The sequence below is a fragment of the Macrosteles quadrilineatus genome, unplaced genomic scaffold (assembly GCF_028750875.1).
Source record: "Macrosteles quadrilineatus isolate MER2022 unplaced genomic scaffold, UCM_ALF_1.0 Scaffold_1__1_contigs__length_201487025, whole genome shotgun sequence".
In the NCBI taxonomy this organism is placed as follows: Eukaryota; Metazoa; Arthropoda; class Insecta; order Hemiptera; family Cicadellidae; genus Macrosteles; species Macrosteles quadrilineatus.
The window spans coordinates 95343743-95359070 of record NW_026542594.1 but is presented as its reverse complement, the minus strand read 5'-3'; positions in this window follow the sequence as shown (position 1 = coordinate 95359070).

Here is a 15328-nt window from a genome sequence, read left to right as displayed (position 1 = left end):
ACATGTTTATCACCTGCGAAAATTCATCATAACATTGTTTCCTATGGCGAAAGAATGTTTTCTATGCAAAAGTAATGTTTACTATATTTTTTTTATTTTGCCTACGTAAACAAACAAAGATTTGTTATTGTTTGTCAACTGTTTCAATTTTTCAACTACCAAAACAGTACAGCTAAAGTAAATATTAACTTAAAATTGAAGAAATGCTCTAAAAATTCTATGAGTTTTGTCATAATTCTAACTGTAATGAAGAAATATTCCAATTTCTGTTTTAATGAAGAAAATAATTAGTCTTTGTAGTGTTGAGAAAAGTAACGTTCAAAACACGAGTGAAAGTGAGTCTATACATATTCATTGTATAGACAATGAATAGAAATGATGCATAGAGGGATAGGGGGTACCTTTTAAAAAACATTGATATTTCTACGTAGGGAATCATATTCCACACAACATTTACATTTAGGTCAAATGTCTAAAAAAATTATTTGTTGGCTTTCTTGTGGGTTGCTTTTGAAATTTATAATTTGCATAATCCGAAAATTTCCAAACCACTAGCCACTACGCCTAAACGCATTGCTAGAAAATTTCTTTTTTTATACCATTACATTCTACATTTATCACTGAAACAGAACATACGTAAATGTTTGTACTTATATTTACAAATAACTGCTCTGTGGCGAAATATACGGTACCACTACAAAAAGGCCAAAATACACCCGCCACTTAGGACTAAAATGACCGCCAGATCTAGGGTTAAAGTGCTCCATAAGTCTTGCACTTCAAACATGGTCTCAAATATCTAATGACTCACTTTCTACTCTGGTCATGAATTAATTGTACTATTACCTATTTATAAACATCGTGGACAAGCGTCTACAGTAATGACGAAATAGACTATTGTTCTTTTGGACCTGATTTCTAGATGTTATTTCAACCACAATTACTTTGAGAAAATGCCACACTGCAGAACTGTGTCAACGTGAAACTCGCAAAATCATGAAGTAAGGCACTTTTCGTATCCTTAGTATGCCTAGTACTGTACATTGAATCTATATAATACGCTACATGATACTTTGTCAGTTGAACTCCTCCGCCATTTCTCAACCGATTTTATCCATTGACGTCTCATTGGAAAGAGCGTGTCGCGTAGATTTGCAAACTGGCCTTATATTTTTGAAAAAGTCCCTTGGGATCTGCCCCAGTGGCTGTTAAAGTTCTCATGTTATCCTTATGAAGAACATAATTGTTTACATTTTGATCAGCTGTTATTTATTGAGCGGAGCAAGCGAAGCGAGCGAAGCGAGCGAAGCTCTTATACGTCGACTTTTATGCATTTCGTAATACGCAAACTCCTCCTAGACGGCTGAATCAATCGTTTTCAAATTTTGGATGGTGATAAAGACCATATCGGTGAGTGCCAACATCTACATGGCGTTAAAAATAACTCTCAGGAATCCGCCCCACTGGGTCTCAAAGTTTCAATGTAATCCTTATGGAAGCAGTATTTGACACATAAACAAAGACATATGATCAGCTTTTGACTTTTGAATGCAGTAGATAAAGAAATAGCTGATAGCATTATTGCACAGATATTAGAACAGAAACGGTATGAATCATAAATATAATCAAATGACGACACTAGCTTGAGGTCAGTGACGTAGGAAGTGTTAAAGGAAGTATTAAAGGTGAACAATCTGGAGTGTGGAAACTGTTTATGACGATTAGATTTAGGTATCTGCATTCCACAAATTATAAGGGAAGGGAGGAAAATGGGTCCGCGACGTAGGAAGTGATGAAGGAAGTAGTCAAGGCAAGCTGTCTGGAGTGTGGGAACTGTTTATGACCATTATATTAAGGTATTTGCAATCCTATGATGCTATGGGAAGGGAGGGAAACAGGTCCGTCACGTAGGAAGTGGTGAAGGAAGTAGTAAAGACGATCAGTCCGGAGTGTGGGAACTGTTTATGACAATTAAATTAAGATATCTGCAATCATAAAATGCTATGGGAAGGGAGGAAAACGGGTCCGCGACGTAGGAAGTGATGAAGGAAGTAGTCAAGGCAAGCTGTCCGGAGTGTGGGAACTGTTTATAACGATTAGATTAAGGTATCTGCAATCCTAAAATGCTGTTGGAAGGGAGGTAAACAGGTCTGTGACGTAGGAAGTGGTAAAGGAAGTGGTAAAGGAAGTAGTAAATGCGAGCAGGGAACTGTTTATGACGATTAGGTATCTGCAATTATAAAATGCTATGGGAAGGGAGGAAAACGGGTCCGCGACGTAAGAAGTTATGAAGGAAGTAGTCAAGGCAAGCTGTCCGGAGTGTGGGAACGACGATTAGATTAAGGTATCTACAATCATAAAATGCTATGGAAAGGGAGGGAAACAGGTCCGTGGGGTAGGAAGTGGCGAAGGAAGTAGTAAAGGCGAGCAGTCCGGAGTATGGGACCTGTTTATGACGATTAGATTAAGGTATCTGCAATCATAAAATGCTATGGGAAGGGAGGGAAACAGGTCCGTGACGTAGGAAGTGGTGAAGGAAGTAGTAAATATGAGCAGCCCGGAGAGTGGGAACTGTTTATGACCATTAGATTAAGGTATTTGCAATCCTATGATGTTATGGGAAGGGAGGGAAACAGGTCCGCGACGTAGGAAGTGGTGAAGGAAGTAGTAAAGGCGAGCATCCCGGAGAGTGGGAACTGTTTATGACGATTAAATTAAGGTATCTTCAATCCAAAAATGCTATGAGAAGGGAAGGAAACAAGTCTATGACGTAGGTAATGGTGAAGGAAGTAGTAAGGCTTGCAGTGCAGAGTGTGGAAACTGTCTTTGGCAATTACATTAATGTATCTGCAATCCTAAAATGCTATGGGAAGAGAGGGAAATAGGTTCACGACGTAGGGGGTGGTGAAGGAAGTAGTAAAGGTGAGCGTGTTGAGTGTGGGAATGGATGTATCTGCAATGCTAAAACGCTATGGGGAGAGACTGTAGACTGTAGGTTAAAATAATTTCGAAGCACGAATCGATACATATTTCGATACACGCAATCGTTAATAATAGAAATTTACAACTAAGAAATTTATAACAGCTGATTTTACTCCATAAAGGATAAAAACTATTTTTACTCCATAGAGGATAAAACTTTTTTACTTCCTAAAGAGTAAAAATGCTACTTTATAGTCCACTGTCAAATGTGCACCCGTATGCTCCTTGATGAGGCAGGTGTGGGAGTAGTCTTAATCTCTTCGTTTGACATTTGAGAAATACAATTACGATGGTGGCACTCTTGAAAATGGTGCGTTTGAACACTGTGGGTAAAAACAAAATGGCCGCCATTAAAAATTTTTAAAGTCAAATTCCATGAAAACCAGCTATTAAAACAAAATTTTTCAACACATTATTTAAAGTCCTTTTTATTACAAATCGAATGACACTTTATTTGCGAAAATCGGATAATAAATAAAAACGTTATGTAACTTTTATTATTAACAGTAATTATCAAAATGGCAGTCATTTTGAAATCACAAAGCTAAATTCCATAGAAACTAGTGACAAAAACATAATAAAAGTTACATAACTTTTTTATTTATTATCTGATTTTCGCGAATAAAGTGTCGTTAGATTTGAAATAAAAAGGACTTTACATATTGTGTTTCAAAAATTTGTTTTAATTGCTAGTTTTCATGGAATTTGACTGTAAAGAATTTTAATGGCCACCATTTTGAAATTCGATGAGCCTGATCAAAGATTTTTTCGGAGAATGTTTATAGTTGTAGACTTAATGTTTATACCAAGTTTCATAAAAATATCTCTAAGGGCTTTTGAGTTATGAGTTATTTTCAAAAAATACAAAATGGCAGAATTCGGCTTAACTAAGCCGAAATCGAAACAATGTTATACTACATTTTCGACTTATTTTTGCACATAGAATCTAAATCTGCATAGCCCATCACACTTTACTGAAACACCCTTTATTACTTTTTGAAATATTTAACTGTCCTGGGACATTACATCCACACTGATTAATTTTATTTATTAAAAATATAAAATTATGTTTTATGACAGAATGGTTGATCCTACATAAAAACTGTAATATCTTTTTGGTGCAGATTTAAAATAGCTACATTTTGGTATCAACAATTTTTTCATAACTCTAACGGTTACTGATATAAGTAAGAAAACAAGTTTGCGATGGCGGCCATTTTGTTTTTTACCCACAGCGTTCAAACGCACCATTTTCAAGAGTGCCACCATCGAAATTGTATTTCTCCAAGGTCAAACGAAGAGATTAAGACTACTCCCACACCTGCCTCATTAAGGAGCACACGGGAGCCTGTATATGTACATTTGACAGGGGACTATTAGACTCGCAACGCATGCATTAAAAACGACTGGTATTACTGAAACCATGACAAATACCCCGCCGCAGCAAACCTGCAGACTAAGCGAATTTCCATTTGACTGATTGGATTTACACTGAAATGTCTACTTAACAATATAACATTTATTCTCTATTTAAATAGAATTAGTTTAACTAGTACTTAGGTTTGCTGCATCAGGGAGGGTAAAACTGTTTTTTTTGTAAAACGTTAATACAGTAGTTAGTAAGAAATAAAAACATTTTCCAAATTTGATCAAAATATGTTCATAAACAAGCAAACTACAACAATTTACTTATTCTCCATAAGAATAACATGGGAATTTTAAATTTACAATTTTTTGGAATTTTCTCCGTAACCATTAGGCGCATAATAACGCTTCAATATACTAAATTATTTGTTTTTTTAAGCTCTACAGAATGGTGTGGAAAGAAATTGCTAAATTTTATGTTTTTTGGGTCAAAAATGGGAAAAACATATTTTTACCCCATAAAACCCCCCGTAAACCCCCGTTCCCATGGTCCGATCATGCTGGATAGTAGTGGCAATAGAAGAATATTAAGGCACTTGGGGCGTTTTTCCCCATAAGAATAACATGGGGATCATTTTTTGGCCACCAAAACCAAAAATCCTGATCTTTGCCTATACATCCCCTATACTACTGTACAACTTCATTAACATTACAAATCAACATATATTTTCAAATCATGTGAGATTTGCAGCAGAACTCAAGCGCGCTCCCGGCCCATGCTTCTCATCTCCAGCGGTGTATAGTAGTATAGTTTGTCGCTGCCGTTTTTTGGGGCGCGAGGTTTTTGGGCCAACTCTCCGCCCATGCCTAATTGCTAGTACATCTACCATTCCCCTTTCTAGTTGATATGTTGATATATTGTTGTCTATATTTCTGTCTTATCTATATATATTAGTTGTATGAGTTGTTTAATATTTTCATTTCTTTGTATTTTGTGATATACCTCTTAAACTTGCTCTTGGGGCCTATACAAGCCTATATAAATGTACAACTCCATATCTATATTGTATAATTTCAAATCCATGTCCAACACCCATTCACATGTATATTCTCAAAATCGAGCGAGGTTTGTACGTGAACTCGGGCGTGCTCACGGCTCACGGCGTGCTCCCTTGGACATCCTTAGTGGAAATCCATGAGTTCTGGCTACTTGGGAATCCAAGCCATTTGACATACAATAAATCACCCTTCCTCCTAATTACCTTTTCTATCAAATACATGTCTTTATATTTGGTCTTTAACAACTCCTCTGTATAGAAGCCTCCCCTGATTATATTGCCATTTTCATCTTTCAAGATATAAGTCACAGGCTTTGTATTCTTAACTTCTGCTATTGTAAATAGTTCCCCTGTCCAATTCGGAGTGTAACCTTTACTAAAAACATGTTTATACTTGGAAATCCTCACACTATCACCTACCTTAAATCTTGGTTTTTTAACTTGCACTACTTTAGAAGTCAACCTCTCATGCACATATTTACTATTCTTAATATTTACTTGGTTAGGCTTCATACCTATAGATCTATGCACCTTATTATTATATTTTCGAATTAACTTTGGAAGTAAATCCAACCATTTATAACTTCCCTGAGCACTAAATTCCCTATATAACCAATTCTTTAAAGTTCTCTGAAACCTCTCCACAATTGCAGCCTTAGTTGTAGAAAAAGTGTGATAGTGATTAATATTTAATTGTTTCATTAGTTTGCTAAAATATTGATTAAAAAATTCTTTTACATTGTCAGATTGAATGTTTTTAACCCCCTTTGGTAGAATGGTTTTAATGGCTTCTGTAACCACCAAACCCGTCTTATTCTTTAGCGGAGCAGCATAAGCTTTTTTAGAAAATGTATCTATTAAAGTTAAAATATATTTATTGCCAGAATTCTCTCTAGCATAGTTTTGCATATCAATTAAATCTATTTGTACAGTTTCGTTTATACCTAATACTTTAAAAGACCTTCTAATGAAATTCTTTCTTGCAGGCTTATGAAGTTCGTATGCAATTTCATTCATTTTTTATAACATCACTCTTTCCTTGTACTGTAAATATATTACCATTAGCCCCAATCAATAGATTATCTTCCATTCTTTTAAATACATAGTTTTCTGGTATATATGGTCTATTATCTATATACTTAAATCCACTCAAAGATGTGGGGTCGGCAACTAATAAATCAGGATTGTATTCCATCAAATTAAATTTTCTTCCTCCATATACAAATTTTGATCCATCATAATACATAGCTTGTGACATTAAACAAATATCATCTAAATATTCCCCCATTGGCAGATTTCTTATATATTGTTTTTTGGCATCCCAACATTTTTCTTTTTTATCAAAAGTTATAGTCTGTTCTTTTGTAACACAGTCAGTGTCATCAACGGCAGGTTTAACACGTACTAACCTTTTATTATTAAAATCCCAATAGCCTGCTTCCATTTTTGGAACTTGTGAAACATTCACAGCATCCTTACTATCTGTACCTTCTATCAAATTGCTAAGTTTCTGTTTCTTAGCATTCCAAACACCATTCTCTGATTCTAAAAATTCATAATTATTATCGTCTTGTACAAATTTACCATTTTCTTTTCGTATTAAAGTCTGTTGTAAAGTGGGCACATCATTTAAACTTTCACCCTTTTCTACATTAGTAATTTTCCGTTTCTTAGCATTCCAAACACCATTCTCTGATTCTAAAAATTCATAATTTTTATTGTCTTGTACAAATGTACCACCATCTGTTCGTATTAAAGTCTGTTGTAAAGTGGGCACATCATCTAAACTTTCACCCTTTTCCACATTAGTAATTTTCTGTTTTTTAGCATTCCAATTTTTATTCTTAGATTCTAAAAACTCATATTTAGTTTTACCTTGTAAAAATACATCACCTTTTCTAGTTAATGTCTGACCCAAAGTTGATACATCATCTACAAACTCCCCATCTTTAACATTACCAATTTTACGGTTTAAACAATTCCAACTATCGTCTTGTAAATTTAAAGTAGGTTCATTACTAGCCCTGGGTTCTGTAGGCTTATTATATGGATTATATAAACGATAAAATTTATCTATAAACATATTTTTATTTAATAAATAATTCCACTTTCTCTTAATTCCTCAATAATGGAATCTATTTCATTATCCACTCCTGAGTTACCGGCTTGGCGACTTAGCCAAAGAAGTCTTAACCTATCTACAAGCTCATTAGGATCATCCCAATAAATATAGTCTATTTTATTACCAGTCACTTGTCTCAAACCTTCACCAACAGATTTAAAAAGAGGTTTAATTATATTAAGATATTTAGTATGTCTATTACTTGAAATTGGTGCACCATCTTTGTAACTCTTTAAATGTCCATTTGTGGCTTCCAAAATCTCTTTATAATTTTGCAAATCAACCTGAGTATAATCCTCAGGTTCTTTTAAAGTTAACAACTGCCACAAGCCTTTTGTCCCCTTGTAGGTTTTATTTGCAACTGTGACATCATCATTGGCAATATCAACTTCCTTATTTCCAATAAAAAATTTATTTGCTTCTCGTCTAATACCATATGTAGTGTCTGTCATACTACTTTTACTGAGGTAATTTCCTAAATAGTCTGATGCTAAAAGACCAAAATCTAATTTCTGTGGGGTGGATGGTTGTAATGGTTGTAATCTTGGTATCATTGATATTCTAGATGGAGTCATTGGGAGTATCTCCATTCGAGGTCTCTCTGATGTGATTTTTTTTAATTCTTGTAATGGCTCTATTAAAGGTTGGAATGTTTGGAACCTCTCTTCAGCCTCTAGAAACTTGCCACGTTTTAAAGCTCTATATTTCTCTCGTATTTGATTTGCAGAGTCAATCAATTCTTGTTGAATGTTTTTCATCTTTTATTTACATTTTATTTATCTCATTTGACAAAGGATTGTACTCAAACACTTTATCATGTATTATCAAACAATATGCAGATGTATTTGCTGGCACATTGTCTGCAGTTTCAATCTCTAATTTAATATCAACAATTCCTTCCTTCACTGTTTCATTCTGTCTAGAACAGTCTATTATAATTAGTGGATATTTCTTCATAAACTCAGCCCTACTAATCATAGGATCTGGGATAGTATTATAGTAAGTCTCTCTAAACCTCATAAACATCTCATAAGCTTTAGAGACATCTCCATTTTCAAAGTCAAGATTTAAATCACTATAAGGATAATATTCAGAGTTTAGAAATACTTTGAGATTTTTTAATTTACAGTGATCAAATTCGTCAGTTCTTTTTCGTGCACTATTATCCCTAGCTGTTTGGAAACCAAATATAATATACCTAGGCTTCTCTAAACTTGAAGATGTCTTTACTGACCATGTATGTCTTGTGGTATTGGGATATGATGGAAGTTCATGCAGCTCTAAACTTCTAAATGCAATTTGCAAATTTTTATTTTGCAATAACATCTTTTGTAATTGTAACTTCTCCCCATCTGATGGTATTACATGTGGCATCACCCATTGAATTGAGTTAAGTGTAATTTTGGGAATCATATCAGCAGTGCCACTGGCTGGAGCACTAGTGGTTGTTAATATACAATTTAAATCATTTTTTGATCTTTTCAATACCAATTCTTGTTTGACATTTACTAATACCTTATTAAAATCCTCAAATACACCCATTAACAGCTCTAATGGCAAACATGTACTAAACTTGCCACCTTTATGGAACTCTTTTAAATTTGTGTCAGAATCAAATGCTACATTTGACAATTTAGTTGTTTTATTGTAAGAGCTCAATATTTTCATAAGACTAGAAATTCCTGGGTTTCTTACAATGTCTATTTCTTTACCTGCGACTTCGTATCTAATTTCATCAAATAAGAACGCAAATGCATTATTTATAAAATGACCTTTTTCATGATTTTCAATTTCTCCCTTAATATACAGATAACTTCTACATGGGAGAGTTAGCAAATCTTGATTATTAATACATATTCGAATTTCATCTGAATTATTTATTGCTAAAGTGTTGTGGGGAACATAGGAGTGATTTGTAATTTTAACCACACTATCGTCGAATTGGGATTTCCCTGTAACGTCTAGAAAATCTTCCATTTTTATTAATAGAAAATTTTAACTTTAGTCCTATTGACTTTAGGAACCTAGCATTTTGTACACTTATAGATAAATTCTTATAAATTCTCATATCTTTTTTATATGACAAGTAATTGTAGTTTCTTCTCCATTGAAGTCAATTGCCTTGTCGTGCTGATCGGCAAATGTAATACTGACAACATCTAAACTTCTCTTATTTACAGGAAAATATATAATATTTCTTGGAACTTCAATAATTTTGTAGCCAGGAGGAGCTTCTGGATAAAAGCTATGTATGGTGTGTGATTTGTTGCCGTTTAAATAGGACCCATTTGCAATATTACATTTTACTCTAATCACATTTACATTATTAATGTTTATTTTATTTGTAGATTCAAACTGTATACCAGGAGTAGAAACGCCTTTAAATCCCAATAAAACAGACCCTAAACATGGTTTTGTAAAATCAAACACATGGCTAGAAAGTAGTGTAGCTTTCATAGTTTTATTATTAGCTGTAAGGAAAAAGTCTGGGACTTGCTTTTGAATTTCCTTTGCAAGCTCAACCACCTCATATGTTCCTTCAGAAATTTCTATTGTAACTGGAGCATTGTGATCATAAAAGAAAACATCATCACCTTCTCCAATGGTTAATTTGTTGCCTTTAAGTTGATTTAATTTTGGAATAAGCCCTTTGAATAAAAGTTTGGATTTAGTATTAATTAATGCTTCTCCATTTTTATCTATTATAACTTTAAGTTTACCATTTAATAACTGGTTTAAATCATCAACTGAGATCTCTCCCTTTGGTAATGTTTTTTTCTCCACTTTGTAATATGTTAAAGTATTTAGAGGTTTTTTAACATTAAATATAGAATTATAACTTTGAAAATCTACTAATCCAATTACATAATCATCATTTAATTCTATGGGAGGAAAGAACACTGACTTTAGCTCTGGCTCTGTACCCGAAAATGTTATAGTAAATGAATCCATTTTTATAAAGAAATATTTTTTATGAATGATAAACATAAAATTCCACAAATAGAACTATTTAAATCTTGTATTTGATCGGTTGTATAGTAGATTTTATATCCCTCAAAATATTTAATTACTTCTTTTGGAGGTTGGATTCCAAATGGGTCAAAATAAATTACAATATCTTTATTTTTACGATATGCTGTCCAATGTGTGCCAGATGAGCTATCTAAATTAACTATTCCGCACTCTTTTACTCTTGGTGTTAGATTTTTTAGCTCGCTTTTTAGGTACACTCCCCGGAAGTGAGGCACGTCTTTTGCGGCCTCTAACAGCTGGTAGTTGTCCATCTTTTTTATTAAATTTTAATCCCATTCCCATCTTTGCTTTTGCCTTCATCAAATTTGTCACGGCATAAGCAGCAGCTCTTTCAGCAAGACTTGCGTCCTTGGCTGTAACTCTAGTCCAAGCTAAGTCTGCTAATCTCATGTCTGCTTTGTTCCGAGCAGCAGTATTGGGATTATTCATGTAGAATATGTCATGCTCTTTACAATAAGAGTCTAGTTTATTTTTTGGAGGTACATTTTTAGCTAGATTCTCACGTATATTCGTTCCAGGTCCACAGTACCGATATGATGGTATGTGAAGTGGGAATGGAAGGTTATTTATAAGAGTATTCAATAACCCTCGACCCCTGTAAGGCTTTAGGAATAAACCTTTGCCCTTTTTACATGTTTTCTTATTAACATTTTTTACCATTTTTATTATATAAAAAATGTCTTTTATTCAACAAAAACAAAAATTTAAAATAGTACATACTAAGGAAAATATACCAAAGAAGTTGGGTCTATTTCCTACCAATATTCGATGTGTTATTTGCGGTCCAAGTGGAAGTGGGAAGACGGTTGTAATTTACAATTTAATTGTAAGAAAGGAAGGATTAAAATTTACAAACTTATATTTAATATCTAAATCTTTAGAACAAGAAAAATATAAAAAAATAATTGAAATATTTAGTTTGTGTGATGAAGTGAAATTACACACGTTTACTGACTGTGAAATCACACCAAATGATGTAAAATCACAGTCAGTTGTTGTATTTGATGACATAAATAGTCCAAATATTACACAATTTTTCTCAATGGGTCGACATAAAAATATTAACTGTTTTTACTTGTGTCAATCTTACAGCAAAGTACACAAACATTTACGTGATAATGTAAATTTCCTGATATTATTCAAACAAGATGATTTAAATTTAAAACATGTATATCACAATCATGTTGGTAATGACTTTTCATTTGACCAATTTAAAAATCTCTGCCACCAATGTTGGGATAAAACTAAATATGGCTTTTTCGTAATAGACAAAGAAAGGTCAAAGAATAATGGCAAATATAGATTTATGTTTGACCAATTCTATCAAGAGGATGTTATGGGTAAATAAATAAAAGACTGGAGTTTTTTAACATTTGTATTTATTTTATATCTACACATTTTGAACATCAATTTTATAATGACCAAACGCAAGAGTATTGATACCATCTTCCAGAATAAACCTCTTGTCATCGTCAAATGATAGTACTTTCTTGTTCATGGTTAAGGTGTGAAGATGATGATTTGTAGACTTAATTCTTGTCACATTCTCATAGTAATCTTGCCCAGTTGCAAGACAGTTCAAATAATGATGATGTCTTAGGAGATGTTTAACTGTGGCACCATCAGCTCCTTTAGCTTTCTTCACCTCTAAAGCTTGCTTGTCTTCTTCATATAACCATTTTAGAGGAATGTAAGAATATAACTTTGGTCTTAAACCACAATATTCATACATAATATGACCATCTAATTCGTCTTTAAACTTGCCTGTGACTTTTTTATTTTTATCAGAGTATAAGAAATGGTCTTTACTATATCCAGAGGTATCAAAATAGTGCAAGTCACATTCTATTTCCTTGTAAAAGTCCTCTGTAACTATAGAATACATTAAAGAATCAGTGTCTGTCATTAGAAATCTTTTGTTCTTAAATTTTGACATATAATTATAGTGGAAATCATACATTATTACTTTACTGATATCCAAAATGGTCATGCCTAAATATATTGGTTTATTAAACTTTACAACTAATTTATTTAAATGTATAGCATGTAAATTGTTATCAAACTTTTTGCTACAGTCAAACCTTGGATTAGTGACATATTTTGTTAATAGTGACTCATCCTTGAGATATATATCACGAAACTTGCGTTGATTCATAATTGTTCGACCAAAGAGACTATTATTTAGCAATTTGTAAAAGTCTTTTTCAAAATCATTTTTAGCCCATTTTCGTTTTTCAATATTAAAATTAATATAGGGTGCAAGCCATTTAGACTGTCTAAATTTTAAAATTCTATGGTATTTTGTAACAACCAAACCCAATTCCTCATATTTTTGTAATGCTTTATAATGTAAAATATATTTAGTTTTGTCATTTAAATTAGGTATTAATTTGCCATTCATTTTCTCTGGTGCTAATGGATAGTCATTATGTAAATCATGTAAGCTTTTATCATATTTTAAATCAACTTCTAAAATGTATCCAAACTCATCATTTTGATTATATTTGTAGTATATCTCATTAGTCCAACTGAATCCATCCACAGGCAGTGGCTCGCACATTGCTGTAGAGTATAGTGAGTTACAATCTAAATATATTAAATAGACACTCTCTTGATTGGGATCATAGTGTTCACCCATATATCTATTATTTGCTTTAGCGTAACGTGTAGAAATCATACTGACTCCTCCTCTGATCGCACTTTCTATGAACAAATGCATGTCAACATCTTCGAATAATTGTAATTTTATTCCTGTCATTCTAAGACAGGCCTCCCATGTAAGTCCAGGAAGTGAATACATATGTACAGGGTCAAGTTTGTAATCTTTTAAACACAGGTCTCTAAATGTCTCAAACACATCAGCCAGTAGCAATACATCTGTTTTAAGATATAAATCATGATATTCTTGTAAATTATGTATATTAAAATGGGTCCATACATTTTTAGCATGTTCATATTCATTGGGAGAGATATGTTCTTTAGTTATAGAACTGTAAAATGTTTCAATTGGGGGTAGAGACTCTGCGAACTTATCTGGTCCCGTCATATATTCATAGGGATATACACCTTTACGTTGTAGTAGTGGATTTTGTATGAATCTAAATGTGTTCAAATTGGAAGCCAATTTATATAATGGAAGGGACAGAAAGTTGTATGAATCTAAAAATACTAAATCATCAACAGAGAATGATATATATTTTTCCATATCTTTAGCTATACAATTTAATTTATGTTTATTAAACTTTCCCAAGTGTTGCATTATTAAATGTCCATCGTAATTTTTCAAATTATGGAAGAATACTGGTATTTTCTTTGTTACTTTATAGTTTAAAATACAATCATTGTGGGCAGCTCCACGGTATTGGCCAGAGGAATGGCAATGATCTCTCACCCTATCAAAATATAGGGGCTTTTCACAAATATGACAATGTGTTGAGTTTTGGAAAGACACCTCTTGCTCTGGAGTCATTACTAGGGGAATATATATTGCCATTTGACTTTTAATATAATCATAAGTCTGAAATAATCTTTCAAAAAACACATCCATAACATTTGCACCACTGTACAACTCTTCAGAAATAATTTTTGAATCTTTTACTACAACAAATGCAAATCCAGATGGAGTATGTATATTAGAATTTACGAAACATTCAAAATCTGCATAAATTACATATGGGGCTTTTAGTTGATATTTATGATTTTTAAATTGTAATGTATCTTGTTTCGACATTTCCACTCGTTGGGCATCAAAGTTCTTACAATATGTTATATGACGTTCTAATTTATCGCTGGTATAAAAATGTTGCAAACACAACTTGCAAAAATGCTTCTTATTGTTATTTTTTGTAGAGTGGAGCATTAACCTATCGAAATCACGAATTAAACAATAATGTGATTTACGACCTTCTTGTAATAATAATAAATCTATATGAGTATTACTACTATTTAGTTTGGTTGTTCTTAATGGATATACACATTTCTGGTCTTCAACTCCAAAAACATTAACACTTATATTATTCTGTCTTTCGAATTTATCTATATCAGATATTTTTACGGGATATTTTATATTTGTCATATTTAACTGTGTTTCATAGGGTGTATAGTTAGAGACCCTATTAGCACTTTCATTGATACAATTCCTTGGATATAAAGCTGCTAAAATTGACCAAATGAAACATTTATTGTCAAAATTTCTTATATTTAGAACTGCTTTTGTCAATTTAATACTTTTTGGTGTGGGGATATATGACTTTGGAGTTAGGGGCTTATACTTATAAACATGCAGCTGCCAATATTTAGTATGCTCATATATCCATCCACTGCCTTGAGCTTGATATTTGTGAATGGATGCATCAATCTTTAAAAGTGCATTTTCAATTTGAGGCTTTAAATCTCCCTTCTCAATAGTTAAGGTAGTAAGGCTTCTAAAATCTGCAATACATTCTTTTTCATTAACTAATTTTCCATTTTGATCCATTGAATATTTTATAAATTTAATTCTCCTAACTAACGTCCATTTGATTGGCAGAGAACAAGACTTAAGAGTGTTTTCAAGGTCAGCTCTAATTGATTCACCAACAAATTTTATCATTGTGTATGGACAATTATTGCAAGAATTGATATGTCTTCTAAAATGTCCAACAACATTTTTCTTACAAAAATTACAAGTCTTGTGACTTTGTAATGTGTGTGACTTTAGAGCCATGTAGCTATCACAGATTAAATCACAAACCTTGCACAGTTTCACATTCATTTGATGCATTACCTT